The following is a 13655-nucleotide window of genomic DNA, read 5'->3' on the forward strand; positions in this document are numbered from 1 at the left end:
GAGATATTTAGTAAGAGATATCTCTCTCTCTCTCTCTCTCTCTCTCTCTCTCTCTCTCTATATATATATATATATATATATATATATAATATATATATATATGTTAGATAGATATAGATAGATATAGATAGATATATAGATATATCTATAGATAGAAATATAGATAGATCGATAGATAGATAGATCGAGATCGATAGATAGATCGAGATCGATAGATCGATAGATCGAGATCGATCGATCGATATCAGGGGTCGGGAACCCGCGGCTCCGGAGCCACATGTGGCTCTTTCCCCCCCCTGCTGCGGCTCCCTCCCTAGAAAATATATAATGAGTATTTAATTTAATGTATATTATTTTAGTTCGTTCGTTTTTAAAATGTAAATCTAAATTTGAAGATTATGGTGATTATAAATAATACAAAATAAAACATATTCAATTTTTTTGTCGCTCATAATATACGTCACAACCATCGACAGTGGACGTATATCCGGTCACAACCGCCAAATTGCGCACGATTTCTTGAATTTTTTGACCCCCAGGTAGGCCAACCATGGATAAATCTAAGAAAAGAAAAGTGTCTGAAGAAAACAGAACGTTTAATCATACGTGAGCAGATTCGTTCGCCTTCACTGCTGATGAGACGGGTTTACCGGTATGCTTAATATGTAATGAGAAGTTAGCAAACAACAAAAAGTCAAATGTCGCAAGACATTTCCAGAACAAACACACAGCCTTTGCTCAAAAATATCCGGATGGAGATGAGAGAAAAAGAGCCGTTTCGGAACTGATGCGGAAGGCTGATCAGAGCAAAAATCATTTTATGAAGTGGATGATCACACAGCCCTGATGTGCAGAGGCTGTGCGCTGAGGTGCAGGAGCAGAAATCACATTAACCAGGTCATAAATATTGTATTTGCCATTTTTCAAATAATCTTTTTTTTTTAAATAGACATTGAGTATTATATTTGAAAGTAATCTTCAACCCAACGTCTTTTTTTCGGTGTTTAAAATGTTTTCGTTGCGTGCAGAAATGTAATTTCGCTTCTCTGTAACAGTTCATTGATTCAGAAATGCAACACACTATAGTTTGTTTATGCATATATGAAGGTAAAAAACGATGATGAAAAGATGCAGTGTTGTCTTCATTTTAAATGTCAAAAGGATTTTGTGGCTCCCAGTGTTTTCTTTTCTGTGGGAAATGGGTCCAAATGGCTCTTTGAGTCGTAAAGGTTGCCGACCCCTGATCTATATATATATAGATAGATCTATAGATAGATAGATAGATAGATCTATATAAAGATAGATCTATATAAAGATAGATATCTAAATAGTTATAGATGTGGTGTGTGATGTGAATGTATTTTGGATGGTCTTATTTGTGCGGATCCATTCATCATCATAAATAGCTATTGTTCAATGCAATTCAAATTTATGATCAAAGTTCAAAAACTTGTTTTGATCAAAGTTCAAAATCAACCTAAAAAGACTTTTGATGATGCCTTTTTTTCTGTCATTGTGTGTTTAGATAAACCATTAGAACAAGCCAGAACATATGGGACAGGATACACACGAGGCCTTGTAAGCACGCCAGTGTGTGCGTGGGCGTGCGTTTGTTCGTGCGTGCGTGCGTGTTTGTATGTTTTTCATTATGTGGTACGGTGGCTTTTGCTTAGTGATGTTATTCAGCAAGGGCGGGTTGCTTCTAACCGCTTGATGCTTTTAGCTGTGGTCTGCGTGCGCGCTGGTGTTTGCGACTGTCTACGGCTACGTATATTTGCGCGTGCGTACATGCGCAGTTTCGCATGTACGTGCCTGTGTGTTGTGGTACTGCCACAGCTTTGATGTTGCCAGCACTAGTCGGATTTGGAACGTGTTTTTGTACAGTTCTCAAAAAAAAAAAACACCGAAGGAATGTCAAGCGAAGACAACTTGATGGAGCCTACGAGTTAAGTCGGGATGTCATTTCAAACGCGTGCACGTTTCTGACGTAACGGCCCCTGCGGCGTGGTCAGCGCTACGTCTCTCAGTTTGTTTGACTCTGGACGAATAGTTTCATGTTTGTTGTTGTTTTTACCAATATTACATTACAGTCAACAATGGGACGGAATAAGTGAACACTTGTGCAGATTTAGTCGACAGGCAAAACAAATGAATAAAAATATGTCTACGCTCTGTGTTAGCTTCTCAGTTTTTAGCATTTTAGCAGCAGTTTAAAAAAATGGCTGTTCAATGTTGTGCATAAAAACACAGCTGTAAAATGCGTCTCTGGAACAGGAACTGCTACTTGCTACACTCACCTATATGCTCACTTTTGACGTGAACTTGTTTTAAAATCTTTTTCCCACAAACAATTATTTCCTTGGCAGAGCATTCTAAATGAAGCCGACAAAGACGGGATAAAGGCGTTGTCGCCGGACGTCACCGCAATTAGCGACATAATTTGTTAGTTTGCTCATGATCGACTTTGGGCCAAATGACACTAGCGCGTTAAGCGGTGTGTCAAGTGTGTATGTGTGAGAGATTTCATAATTGATTAAATGAATGAAGGAGAGAAAGAGTGCAGTTTCACTGTGGTGACTATTCCCAGGTCACTTACATAGTCTGAGGTGGGCGGGGTATGAATCCATCTATCCATCCATCCATCCATCCATCATAAATGGTGTGAAAACTAAATCTGTGTAATTAGGAGAAAACTGCAAAATCGACATAACCACAATGAGTTTACAGGAAATTTGGAGCATCAGCTAACCCCCTCGCAACCCCCCCCCCTCCTCTACCCCCAAACATACAATCCAATAAGCTTGTGAAGTCTGTGGAAATGTTGAGTATAAAAAAAGTATGACCTTGCGCTTAGCTAGCTGTGTGTTTTATGAGGCCACAGTGTTATCAAAATTCAATATACTATTTATTTGTTGCCGTTAATTCCCAAGTTAGGTCACTCTGGAGTTATATGAGCTTGAAATGGGGGCGGCTGTACCAAAGGCAAATGCTGCCCCATTGTGAGAGGGAAAAACATTGCCAGTGGTCTGACCAGAACTTGATCCTAACCAAGCAAAGAAAAACCAATACCCATACAACATACATACAGGAATGCTCCACGTCATGCTTTTCAATTCCCGAAGAGATTCGGGAATAGCAGTGAATGAGTTAAGAATGTAAGTTTCTTTATGTGTGTTTTCAGTGGCGGTTTTGAAGGTCTCACACTGTTTTAAACACTCCGATTTTGATTTGTGATGAGATAAATGAATGCGGAACATTTCACTGCAGAGGTTTAGTTGACTACTTTGGGCGTTTTGTTCATTTGTGGTGTGTGGTGAGCCACTGTATTGCAAGTCCTCTTACTCAGTTATTAGATTGTCAGGATGTAAAAGTCGCCATAATCATCACATAAAGCTCTCCCTGATGCCATTTTTCAGAAAAAACAGAAATGCGACAAAAGCAGGGCCAGTCGTGGATCCCAATATAGATTTACAGGGGTTCATTCGTCTCCTGACTGTTTCTAGCCGCGCCTGCGCTGAAATGCTTTCATCAGATCAGGTTTGAAACCAGCCAACTTTGCCAACGGGCATCCAATGCCGACTTGTGGTTCAGCATGAACTCGGTTTGTCGAGTGTGATCTCGCACGCTGGGTTTGCAATGACACTGTGTGTTATTGCTCGCTCCTCACTCCCACGCTGAGCCGAGCTCCACCCGCTCACCTGCTTGTATGTGTGCCGCCACAGGGTGTGTTGTCTTTTTTTTTTCCTTTGCTTCCTCTCTTCTCTCTTTTTGGCTACCACCTTATCCCGTGGCCAAGTGAACAAGTGTTAACAAGCTCCGTGCACACTGTATTTATTTAATCCACATGCCGGTGAAGCTGTACAGCTGCTCTTGCGAGCGCATGTGAGAGGAAATGATTGCACCGTCAGCACCATAGTGTTACTGAAACTTTTTTACCAAACATTTAAAATGCATTCTTTTTCTTTTTTTTCTCGTAATTTAAACGCTGACTGCCATTGTGTCATGACACTATTATGGTGAAAAGCTTTCAATTACACAAGCGCTGCATGGTGCGATTGAGATGTTTTTCTTTAATTTGCCGCCAAGTGAAGTATCCAAATTTGCCTGCATTATGAAAACAGCCGAATAATCCAGCCATCCATTATCAATTACATTTCTCCTTGTTAGCGTTGTGAATGGTCTCGTTTGACTTTGGATAAAGTACCGGATTTTCCGGTGTATAAGGCGCACTGGAGTATAAGGCTAATGAACTTTTTCTATATATAAGGTGCACCTTCAATGAATGGAAAAAAAACATAAAAATATAATAAAAGTTGTCCAAATATAAGGCACACCACATTATAAGGCTATAGTAGAGGCTGGGGGTGCACTCTTATTTCTATGTGGTTTGTGGGGGGGTCGGCGGCTGCTGACAGTAGTTGTGAGACCTGTTGTGGATCAGTATTACTTCACATATAAGGCTCACCTTCTTATAAGGCGTATTGGATTGAATTTGCCTTTATTAGTCTTGCAGTGGCCATCTTTTGAAGAAAATCAAGGCTTTTGGTTGCACCTTATGCAGACGCTCCCAATTTACAAACGAGATACGTTCCAAATGGTCATTCATAAGGTGTATTCGCTTGTAAGTTGCTTCAGTGCTATATTTTGGATGGAATGTATGTTTAAGGTCTATATATGTATGTTTAAGGCTTGTATACGTAAACTGTATTGGTTTGTACTGAACAATAAACATTTAATAAAAGATATGCTCTATAAAGATATGTACATGTTCAACTGGCGAGCATATGACATATGTTACTACAAAAAACTGTTGGTATGTACCGTTGTTTGTAAACTCGAATGTTTGTAAGTAGGGGAGCGTCTGTACACTGAAATATGTGCTAAAGATATTCACTTTCCATTGGCCCGTTAGGTTGGTTGAGCAGCCAAATTGTTGTTCGTTGGCTTATAAAACTAGCAGTGCACTATTTTATTTGTATATGTATTTATTTATTTTTTGCGTTGGTTGCCTCAGCGAGCGATGAATCAATTTCACACAGCTGCTTAATCCCAGCATCGAGCTCTTCAAATGACCCAACGCCTTGCCATGTTGAGTGCGGCGACTGCGTCCTCACCACAAGTGCGCTGGTTGCCAAAGTTGCGTGGTGGAAGTTACTGGAAGTTACTGGAAGTTTGGATTGCTAGTTTGGAATATTGCATGGAAACACATCGCTGCTTTGAAGAGCCACGCCACAGCCAGCCATTCACTGCAGATTTTTTTATGACTTTACTCTGCTATATTGAATATGTCATCATGCCAGCATAAGCTAAATATCAGTCGTCTTTATGGGCCGGCGTAAAAGGCCTCAATTGGAATATTAAATTTGGTAGCAATGGATAATTGCCCTAGAATACCTAATGCAGGATGTGAGTGTGCAAGTGTGCTAATCTCTATGGCAGGTTCCTTGCCATTAGCGCACCCCCCAAACAAGGCGGCAATTCATTCAGCAGATTTAACTGTTTGCGCGCGTGCGTGCGTGGGATGTGTGTAAAATGTGTGTATCTGGATGACAGGTTTCTAAATGCAGAGTTTGTGTTGTTTTTGGAGAATTGTTTCCGCGCGCCTGTCTGCACCATATGGGCCCATGTGGAAAAAAAGGCCTCTTTAGGGGTTTCGTGTGTGTGTGTCTGTCTGCGTGCGTGGGTGCATGCGTGCGTCTGTGTGTTGTGTGCACACAGCGGTCGGCTCTGCCCAGAGTTGAAGCTGTAAAAACAAAAAAAGTCTTGAGGAGAGAAAGAGAGAAAAAAAGTCTGCACTCTGAGCGGTGATGTCAGACGCGAACCCGCTCACTTTCACTCGTCACCTAAAGAAACGACATTGCGAGATATCGCGCTGTCATCGTGACACCTTGCCAAAGACGCTGCACGACGCTAGATGGGAAGCGTGTTGACGATGTCATTGCCGTCCATTCAGAGTGCCATAAGATATCAATTCGTCATGTCATGTGAATAAAAATGATGTACATTCCAGTACTGTCATCGCTGCTTAGCTTCATGACAGATGAATACCAAAGTTTTAGCATAGATTTAGTCATAGCCAGTTTCCTACTACCCAGATAAAATTAAATGAAAAACAAAGTAATGTAGTTTATTCAATATATTGTAAAAATGAAAATTGTAAAGAGCAATATATTGGGGAGACTAAACAAATTCTCAAAAAAAGACTTTAGCAACATCGCAGGGTTAATACTCGTGGGCCTCAATCGGCAGTACATATGCACCTAAAAGCTAGCAACCACTCATTTTACCACAATGAGGTTAAAATCTTAGCGAAAGAAAATAGATGGTTTGAAAGGGGAGTAAAAGAAGCTATTTTCATAAAACAGCAAAATCCTTCACTAAACCGCCATGGTGGAGTGAGGTTCAATTTGGATTGTTCGTACAACAGACTGCTTAGGCAACATAGGCTTAGTTATGCTGATGAGGTGATACCAGATTAAATGGGCCAATCAGGCCAGTCGTAGACCTCGTACTCGGGCAGGACAATAGAAGTAATCAGTCAGGACAATATAAGTAGTCAGTGGAGCCGCAGGGAGTAGTCCTCTGCTCCCCAAAACCTGAGAGCAGGGACCGATCGTAGCAGAGTCCGGCACCGCCACGTCTGGACGGTACGGATATATATAGGGCCAAAACTACCCGTAAGACTTTAATTCGCTGACGAAGTATCTTGGATAAAAAGCGACACGTCCGACACCTTCAAAGAAGTACAAATGACGGCTGTAGAAACCTTTTCACGATGGACCACTCCTGTACGACTGAGAGCTTACCCAGACGTACCCAGATAAAAACCAAAAAAAGGATTTTGTGTCAAAAATATCCTGAAGGAACTGCGGGAGTGACTCCCTATGGTCACGTGTGACTCTACACGGTGAAAATGGCACTGTCACTAGTACGTAGCAGAGAAAATTACCGGTCTGGCATGGGCGTTTGACAATCGGTCAAACGGTACTTCAAAATATTAAGTTTGGATTGGATTGGATTAGCCTTTATTAGTCTCACAGTGGAGAAATTGACAGCAGCAAAGTGATGAAAGTAAGAGGAAAGTAAAGGAAGTTGTAGAAAAACAAACTACAGGACCTGGGTTTAAGTTGCCAGCCATCACATCTGCAAACCATTGACTGATCTGATCTGTTTTTGTGTCTCTCAATTGAGTTTCCCTTCCGCCCCTTATCGCCCGGCTCGCTTCCATCCAGAGAAATTAGAATATGAACCCAATCCATGTCTCATCATACCCCTAGTGAGAGGATTGATATCTTTGGCAGCAATCTCAAATGATCATAAATCCAGTTGCTCTGCAATTCTGACCCGTGATGTCCAACACTTGCTGAGTGTGTATTTTCAAGCTTAGCCTGATAGTGTTTCTTACTTGTTTTTTTGGCTGGTTGAGAAATGATCATTTTTAACACCCCCTCCACCTCTTTCACCTATTTTTCTTATGTTTTCATTGTGTCCATTTTCCTTGTGACTTATGGTTTACTTTGGCGTTACAGTTGGCGCAGTGGTCGCTGTTGCCAAGACCTGCGAACAGTCAACGTCTCGCATATGCGGAAACAGTTGTCGGTCGTCATGCGTTTTCAGATGTATGAAGATCGATGCGCGCCCGCAAAAAAAGCCTAAAATTTACAAAGCCTTCTTAGAACTTTGTCTGTTGGAATATTACAAAACATTGCCTTTCTTAGTTGATTATAATTGCTGGCCCGCTCTGTCTGTAACATTTATCGAGGTGAACAAAGCAGTCATAGATCTACTTTTTACTTGAGTGATCATAAACCTCAGACTATTAGGTCAAATAAAGGCAAGCAAAAAAGCGAGTGTTTAGACGCAGTCCTTACAGAAGTGGCTCACTAACTCAATTTGTATTGTAACAGCTGCAAGAAAGGCCTTTTTGTTTCTAATGGCTGCTCTGTTTGGTTTAGTTTCAACATGTTCCATCTAATGTACAACATCTGTTAGGCCAGCAGCCTCTCGTTTTCGTGGCTCCATCAAGTTTCCGCAATGAAGTAGGGGCCCCCGACACCCGCCCCTCCCCATCCGAAAAAAAAAGTGGTTTTAGACTTCATGTTAACATGATCGCAGAAAAAAATCTTTATTAGTCCCCTGGAGGGGGAACAATTATCGAACTCTATCAACTGTCAACTGAGGAACACATTTTTTTTTAATCTATATACAGCAAAAATTACTCTGCCCCCATTTTTAGTTTAGGTCCTCTACCAGAGGCCAGGAACATTGAGGCTTCTGCGCAGTATCCATGCTGTTCTGCGCTTTTCTGGACCGAGATACCCGGTATTGTTCCCGGGATCTGTTGCAACCACTCATCTAGTCTGTGGGTCACTGCCTAGAGTGCTCCGAGCACCACAGGCATGACTGTCACCTTTACCTTCCAGGCTCTCTCTCTCTCCAACTCTGAGCGCTTGGTATGTTTCTAGTATCTCGTGTTCCTTCTTTCCATCATTCAGGGCCGTTACATCCACTACAACGACTTTCCTCTGCCCTTTATATATGATCACAATATCTAGTTTCCAAAAGCCAAAATGCTTCCCTGCCTTTTTCCTAAGAACAAGTGTAGTATCTGTTCTTATCAGTTTAATATCTGGTTGGATAGCCATTACGATCTTGTCAGTCTGTATCTGGAAGTCTCACAGGATCTTTGCTCGGTCTTTCTCTTCTATGGAGTTGTTTCCTATTTTGACCTTGGGGTTTCCATTTCATACACCGCACAGATGTTTCGGGAGACTCTGCTCCATGTAGACTTTCCCTGCCAGCATCTTATACCCTGCAGTTATGTGTTGGATTGTCTCAGGTGCCTCTTTGCACAACAAACAGTATATATAGAGACAGAGAGACCGTTAATCTCGATGAGTCCAATGATCTTGCGCCGCCTGTCGAATGATGTCATAGAGACGGTCACTGCGAACCCCCCTACGGACTTGAATTCACGCCTGGTCATAATGCGTCTGATTGGATCTCCCATGCAAATCAAGAGACGAGGAGGCAGCAAGTCAATTGTGCTCATCGCCCGTTGATTAAAAAGGAGATAACCGTTGCGGCGCTCCAGGCAAAACCCGATCGCCTGGGGCTTTTGATGCACCCCTAATGCATTTTTCAGCCAAGTGTGAAAGTCACATCAAAAGTCCGGCTCATGGTTTTGTCAATATCCTTCTCATACGTTGCCACAGGAAAAATCCACTTTTCTAATCAGGGGTTCTAATCTGGGACCTCGAAGAGTTTCCCCCCCCCAAAAAAAAAACCTTACCACAAGAAATAATAATAACCAGAGATGAGTCATTTAATGATCATTCTTTTCCTCTGAAACTTTTACCCACCAGGTCATTCATTTTTTTTTTCAATTGTTCCACACATCCATCTGCTCTGACCTCGCCAAACCTGAATCATCCCCGCTTCTAAACTATGGATTTAGCGATAACAAGTTCCTCGGGACTTGATTAAGGAGAGGCATCCGATTGCGGCCTCCTGCGTCGCCTCCAGGTGCAAACTCTTGTCTCATCGCATACTCCCTCTCTTTTTGCTCGCGGCGGTATCTCGAAGCAGCCCGCCGTTATGCAGCCACGTCCAAACATTTAGATTTCTACTTTCAAGTGCTGTTTATATATGTATCCTTATCTACTATCGAGCAAGCACCCGTGCGCATTCAGACAGAGACGGTCGGTGAATCAAGGCTCCGTCGTACTGACATCAACACAGTCGCTATGTCCATAATAGGACAGAGGGAGTAGAAAATAGTGCCACATAGACACATGGAGGGGAGCTCGATGATTTGCCACCACAGTGTTTTGTGGTGAGGTGACGCATGGAACTATGGGGACTTTAGCACACCAGATTTTTTCCCCCTCTCTTTTCTGTCTCACTCTTGCTACAGAAGAGCCTTATGCCCCTCCACAAGAAAAGCAAATACAGTGAGACCTCAACTTACAAACACCTTATTTTACAAACTTTTCATCTTAAGAACTCAAATCAAATTTATGAAAATTAAACCTTATAATAAGCACTATTTTCATAATACACACCCACCACGGCTGGCGGAGTGATCTTCGGCGGAAGCACACGACCGGACAGTGCTCCAGCCGGGGCTACTTTGCACACCCCCCTCTCATTGAACACACGTCGATCGCCTACTTAGAGCTTTTTGCTGATAATTTTATTATGATGGGACCGGAAAAAAACCACCACAGGCACGTGTTCAGCCCAAGAAGACACAAGCGACTGTCTCGGGCAATCGAAGAAGTTGAAGAACTTCTGTTAATTTGGATTCACGAAAAGCAGCTATCCGGCGACAGTGTGAGTAAAGCTATTTTATGCGAGAAAGCACGGCTAATTCACGCCGATATCGCCATGCACCAACCTGAAAGTTCGGCGCTTATTCAGAATTTTAAAGCCAGTAACGGATTTGGTAGTAACCAGTAACGGTTCGAGAACATCTGAGGGTGAGGAGGAGAAGGCAATGTTGGCAAAGTGGAATGATGTGCAGGCTTTTACCGAACAGTTCCATCCAGAAAAGACTGGCTATGACAATCATCAACATAATGGACGATAATGTGATGCCTCAGCTTCGTAAGACCTTACAAGTCAGAAAGCAACAGGTGTCAATTAAGAGGTTTTTAATCAGCAAAAATGATGAGGAGTCTCCAAAGAAAAAAGAAGAGAAGCCACACCAGATGTTAAGTTACCAACAGTCCTTATGGAAGGTGACTGTCCTTCCAAACGCCATCAACGACCATCAAAAAGGTAAATAAAATGTTATTTTACAGCACAGTTTATTTCTTTAATTATAGTCCTCATGTAATGTGCCTCTCTTTGTGACTTTATGATACAATGCAGCGTATTTCTTTCATTGCAATACAATAGCACATTTATTATACATAGAATAATGTATGTTGTGTGTAGTTTTAAGGCTTATTTAGTTAAAAACTATATTTTATGGAAACCCAGGAACGGATTATTCCCATTTTAATGGTTTCCTATGGGAATTTTTTTTAGATACACACTTTTCGCCTTACACACTCTGTCTGGGAACCAATTAAGTTCATAAGTTGAGGTCTCACTGTACTGCTTTTCCTGCTCTCTTCTCGAGTTTTGGTTTAGGCTTAGCCTTAGCCCAGATGAAGGAAAGTGGCAGACAGCATTTTGGACTGCTCCTCGCTCAATTCCGCAGCTTTTATCTGGGCTTTTCTCACTTAAAAATCGGAACTCGGGTCCAGGGGGGATTTGTCCTCCCCTGCCTTGAGCACTGGCTTATTTACATGCACGCTGTCAGGAAGAAGTCAAGTCCACTACCAATGACAACAGCGCCCATGTGTTGAAAAGTCTGCAAAATTTAACCTAGCTGTCTGCGCGAGTACAATTCTTATTCCTGTTTGGAAGTGCATTGCATGGTGCACCCTCAGCCTCATTTTGAGCGCTCGATTTGTCATCCTGACCTAACTCGGACCGAGGCATCCTGACTCCTCGACATTCCATGTCTGTCCAAAAGACGACAAAAACGACAAATACGCTCCGGGGATCTGCAGTGTGTCACGGCAGAGTGTGATGGGGCTTGGAATTTGACACTCTGTCTTATGTGTGTGTGTGTGTGTGTGTGTGTGTGTGTGTGTGTGTGAGTGTGCGTGTGCGTGTGTGTGTGTGTTTCTGTGTGTGTGACAGGCCCTCGCCGTCGATGTGTAGTCAGATTGTTATCACGCCGTTTGACTCCCATCTGCTTTTAAGGCAATGAATTCACATCTCCCCTTCCTTCTTGTCCTGTGGCCCCTTTCTTGTTCTCATCTCTGGTTTTAATCGGTTCTCCCCCCTGCTCCCCCGACCCCCTACACCGCCCCTCCCTTTTGTCTGACTGTTTCATCTTGCGAGACTCTCACATGGCCATGTTGTCTTGTGTGTGTGTGTGTGTGTGTGTGTGTGTTGTTGTTGTTGTTGTTGTTTTTTTTTGGGGGGTGGGGGGTAATTATCAGCCAGACACCAAATGCTGAATTGCAGGTTTGGCTAGAAGAGATGGTTTCCTCAGCCAACAATGACCGTCAAACTTTTAGAGGTGCGACCGGCCCCCTTAGATGAGATATTTGATGTCTGTCAAGCTGCAACGAGGCGCATCTGAACCGCTACCAAAATTGTGGGTTTTCTTGACGAGCGCTGAAGCGATTTCTTAATGTATGTATGTATTTATTTATTTATTTATTTATGTATTTATGTATTTATTTATGTGTTTGTTTATTTTCAGGGTCAAAGGGGGTCTCAATCTGCAACTAACACAAATTTTAGTTGACGTTATACAACCGAAACTCTCTGGCTTTGACTCGCTGGCTAATGACGCATCTATCAGTTTGCCAGAACATGACAAAAGGGGAAGCCTCAAACAGCCCAGGCATCTTATCGTTTTTTTATTTATTTTTTAGTTAGTTTGTGATTCATCGGCGGCGTAGATCAGAGAAGGATCGGGGCGTGGAATAAAAGGCAGACGGGGAGAGGTTGTCAACAAAAGATAGTCGATGAAAAGATTAACGGTGTATTCACTGCTGATCTCAGCAGTCAAATCTTGTGTGTTTGTGTGCCAGCACTTTCTATGTGTGTGTGAGTGTGTGTGTGTGTGTTTTACTCTTGTTTATTCATATCGAAGGGCGTACCAGCAGTTAAAACGGGCGTGGGAATGGCAGATTGCATTCCTTTGCCATCTTAAGATTGTCTACGTTTTGCCTTCATTATGACTCCACACCTGAATCTATTATAATGGAGCCCGAGGAGGTAACATTCACGAGTCGTATTATGATGTGAGGCGATGTCCACTTTACGCAATGCAAAACACAGACGAGGCGCAAAAATACAGAAAACAGAAACAAAACGTGTTCAAATGTCCCTATGTGCTTCGATTTATGTCCCCTGTACCTTCTAGCCACTACCAGGGGCTCTCTGCTGATAATGTACCTCCGTTTTTTATTCTGGTGACGCAACACAACATGGCCTCGGGGTTCATCTTGCGCAGAGTGGATGCAGCCTATCGTCACTCAGGTCAATGAGGGTGAGAAAAAGCTGACGCCACATGCAAATTTGTCATTTTTACATTGACTCTTTTCCTACAAAGCATGTGGAAATGAAAAAAAACAAAATGATTTCCACGAATTGAACTCCAGTAGTGACAGTTAACGTTTCAGCGGGGAAAGGCAACACAACCTTTTCGAAAACAGTCGGAAGGTGTGACGTCTTGCCGCGCGTCATCTGGCTGCCAGACAAACTGGAAAGACGCTTTGTGACTGAAGGAAGTAAAACTACCATTTGGATTATTTGCATTTGTCTACATTTTGGGAGCGAGGATGTCGTGGAATTTTTACTGTGACATTCAGGGCAAGTTAAGATTGAAGATTAAAAAAAAAGAATCTTGCAATGCTTGCTTCAGTCATTTTAAAGTAAGATAATCATTCTCAACAAACATTACCGTATTTTCTAGTGTATAAGCCGCACCCAAAAGCCTTGATTTTCTTCAAAAGATGACATGTGCGCCTGATACAAAGTTGTGTTTTATATATGAAGTAAGATTGAGCCACAACAGGTCTCGCAACGACTGTCAGCAGCCACCAACTCCAGATTATCCACATATTTTACATTAGAAGTCT

General features: G+C 42.3%; 1 protein-coding gene and 1 pseudogene across 2 annotated transcripts in view; both read left to right on the forward strand.

Annotated features, from left to right (window-relative positions):
- trps1 (trichorhinophalangeal syndrome I) overlaps positions 1 to 13655 on the forward strand; it is a 119962-nt gene that overhangs the window by 25538 nt on the left and 80769 nt on the right. The window lies entirely within an intron of this gene.
- On the forward strand, positions 8570 to 8678 carry LOC148882731 (U2 spliceosomal RNA; annotated as a pseudogene).

This window comes from Hippocampus bargibanti, linkage group LG20 (assembly GCF_051943395.1).
Source record: "Hippocampus bargibanti isolate YZ-2025 linkage group LG20, ASM5194339v1, whole genome shotgun sequence".
NCBI lineage: Eukaryota > Metazoa > Chordata > Actinopteri > Syngnathiformes > Syngnathidae > Hippocampus > Hippocampus bargibanti.